General features: G+C 44.9%; 1 long non-coding RNA gene across 1 annotated transcript; it reads left to right on the top strand.

Moving 5' to 3' along the window:
* Positions 1-530: 530 nt before the first annotated feature.
* LOC125842314 (uncharacterized) lies at positions 531-2,868 on the top strand. The gene is made up of 3 exons (XR_007443900.1): positions 531-654; positions 1,089-1,165; positions 2,585-2,868. It is a non-coding gene; the product is annotated as an uncharacterized LOC125842314 (long non-coding RNA).
* The last annotated feature ends 307 nt before the right edge of the window (positions 2,869-3,175 follow it).

The raw sequence follows: 3,175 nt of genomic DNA, 5'->3' as shown, positions 1-3,175 counted from the left end.
TCCAAGTCATTTATGACTTGCTGGCACTGACTGTTCGGTCACCTGGTCGTTCGTTTGGATTTTAGGCCCGTTTCCCTGTTTTGGGGATTTTTATAACTTGAAAAGTTGACTTTGGTCAACCTTCTTGGAAGTCGTGCTCAGATGAAAATTCTGACAACTAGGTTAGCTTCGGAATATCGATTTTGGTCTAGAACGACCCTTTGTTCACTTCCCGAGGCTTTAGATGGCAGTTGTGGAATCTGGCTCAAAACGATACTGGGTGTGGGACCCACTTTTCATCGAAGCGATCTCCAAATGGAAATTCCGTCTTCACCGTTGAGTCCGAAATATCATTTTCAATCAGATTCCATATATGGTTTGTATTTTTCCGACTCCGAACGAGTCCGGAACATCGAAATTTAAGTTTGAAGGGTTGTAGAATTCTAACGCGGCGGTGATGTGGCAGAGACACGCGACGCCACGTGGCAGCGTATGGAAATCTGGAAATTTCCAGATTTTAGGACGAATTTCGTCCATTATTTCTTTCACATCTTCAACATAAGATTTCTCCTCCATTTTAAGCCCGAATTAAGTGATTCAAAAGGCTAACTTCAAGAGAATTTCGTGGGGAATCTAGAGGTGATCTCAGAAACGTGATGGGAGGCTTCGTTTGAGGTAAGGAATCGAATTTAGCCACTAATAGATTGATGTTCGGATTGAATTGTTGCTGAATTTTGAAATGTGAGATCTTGATCATATTAGGTCCGTTTGTAGTCATTCTTGAGGCTAACTTGTAGTGTTTTTCGCAAGGATCATCGTGGTATAATCTGTTTGGGTTGAAAGGGTCTCGTTTTTCCAGAAATTGGTGATCAAGGGGCTGCCAATTTTAATTGTTGTGGCTAATTTGCTATGTTTTAGGCATCTGTTTGTACTAAAATTTTGGGGTATTAGTTTAGTAAGGTATTTGGGACGTTGTCACGGATTCGTTTTCCGGATTCCGATTGTGGGTCCCATAATCCCGTTTTAGACCCAATTTTGGGTCCGTCTCCGAAAAATATAATTTTAGTGTCAACATATTCGTAATGACGAGGTGATTAACCTTTTGTTAGTGGGGAAGCATTTGGAGACCGTTCGGAGGGGAAAAGATCCGGTACCGTGAGTTGGAGCACGCGTGGTCGGCTTTCAGGTAGGCTATGGTTTTCTCTCGTGAGATTGAGCATGTTTAGGCATTTGTTTATTTATTTGCTTGAGTATGGTGAGCATGCTAAATTTTTATAATTCCTGCCTTTTACCTTATTTCGGGAAAGTGTTGGATTATGACAGCATGTCTCTTGATATTATTGAACATCCATACTTTGTGCTGTATATGATAATATCGATTTGAAATATGTTTGGCCTTAGTCTAGGCTTAGACTAGTGTTGCCATAGACTTGCGAGGTTTCAGATGTCGTTGGGTAGTAGAACTTTGTCTGACGTCGTTTCGGACGGTCAGCTCCTTGTAGACTGATATAGCAGACTTGAGTCTGATAGTCTGAGCCTTAGCTAGACGGTAACTCAACTTATGACCTTGTATCCATAATGCCCTACTTTTCTATCAGCTACAGTACCCGGTTAGAGTCTGTGGTCCAGCTTACCTGTGATCTGGTTTCGGCTACAGTACCCGGTTAGAGTCCGTGGTCCAGCTTACTTATGTCCAGGCTTAGCTACAGTACCCGGTTAGAGTCCGTGGTCCAGCTTACCTGTGATCCGGTTTCGGCTACAGTACCCGGTTAGAGTCCGTGGTCCAGCTTACTTATGTCCAGGCTTAGCTACAGTACCCGGTTAGAGTCTGTGGTCCAGGTTACCTGTGATCTGGTTTTGGCTACAGTACCCGGTTAGAGTCCGTGGTCCAGCCCACTTATGTCCAGGCTTAGCTACAGTACCCGGTTCGAGTCCGTGGTCCAGCTTACCTGTGATCTGATTTTGGCTACAGCACCCGGTTCGAGTCCGTGGTCCAGCCCACCCGTGCCCGACCTTTGGCTACAGCACCCGGTTCGAGTCCGTGGTCCAGCCCATATAGGTTGACTCATTAGCTATAGTACCCGGTTCGAGTCCGTGGTCCAGCTTGCACGTGGTGTATTCCCAATTCCTCACTAAAGCTTCAGTTTAGTCTTGATTACTCTCATCTGCAGGTTGAGGTTTTGGAGGTTGGAGAGATTCCGGTTAAAGTCCGGGACGTAATGAGATCTTGGAATATGATTGGGAATGGTTCAGTTACAAGTCCGGAAATTGGTAATATTGTGATAGACCTTCTAGCTCCATTATTTTACTTCAACTGTCAGTCCATCTGCCGGGCTTATGGGGGTCCGTGCAGGTGGTTTCTTTTATTGTGCACGAGCGTACCCGTCGGGTTTATGGGAGCCCGGCGGAGTTAGTTAGATTGCTTGTCTTTGTTGCCTGTACGCTCGTGTACATACCCCCCATTTACTACTCTTTGCACTTGATGTGACCCTTTATTCGCATTTCAGTTTACTTTTGCTTATCTTGCTCAGTCGGCCGATGATGCCTACTGGGTACCTGTTGTTTTGGTACTCATGCTACGCTCTGCATCTATTTTGTGATGCAGGTCCGAGCACTAGTAGCCAGCGTTGATCGAGCTTGGAGTAGACTTATCCGGAGACGGGGGTGAGCACACGGCGTTTTGTACTATTTCAGTCTCCATCTGTATATATAGACTTGTCTTTTTCCTTTCGAGACAGTCCAGTCTCTGTTGTCCAGTTTTGGGACTTGTACTCATTTTGTAGTAGCTCTGTACTAGTGACTTCCAGGTTCTGGGAGGGATCTTTATTTGTATATATGTTGTGGGTTGCTTCCGCCTGTTTATATTGTTATTTGCCTACTCTTGTTTAATTTCTACCCTCAGACCCATTACTTGTTGTTCCGGGTTACGGGTTGGCTTACCTGCTGGTGGGTTATAGTAGGTGCCATCATGACTTGATAAATCGGATCGTGACAAATTGGTATCAGAGCCAAGGTTCGTCGGTCTCACTTGTACAGAGCTAACGTCTAGTAGAGTCGTGCAGATCGGTACGGAGACGTCCGTTACTTATCTTCGGGAGGCTACAGGATGTCTTTAGGAACGTGTTGCTTTTGTATCACTGTCGTGCATTGTGTGTCTTATCGGTTTCTGAAAATCTTACTTGTACCACTCTTTTAT

The sequence above is a fragment of the Solanum stenotomum genome, chromosome 10, assembly GCF_019186545.1.
Source record: "Solanum stenotomum isolate F172 chromosome 10, ASM1918654v1, whole genome shotgun sequence".
Taxonomy (NCBI): domain Eukaryota; kingdom Viridiplantae; phylum Streptophyta; class Magnoliopsida; order Solanales; family Solanaceae; genus Solanum; species Solanum stenotomum.
This window is presented reverse-complemented; position numbering and strand designations above follow the sequence as displayed.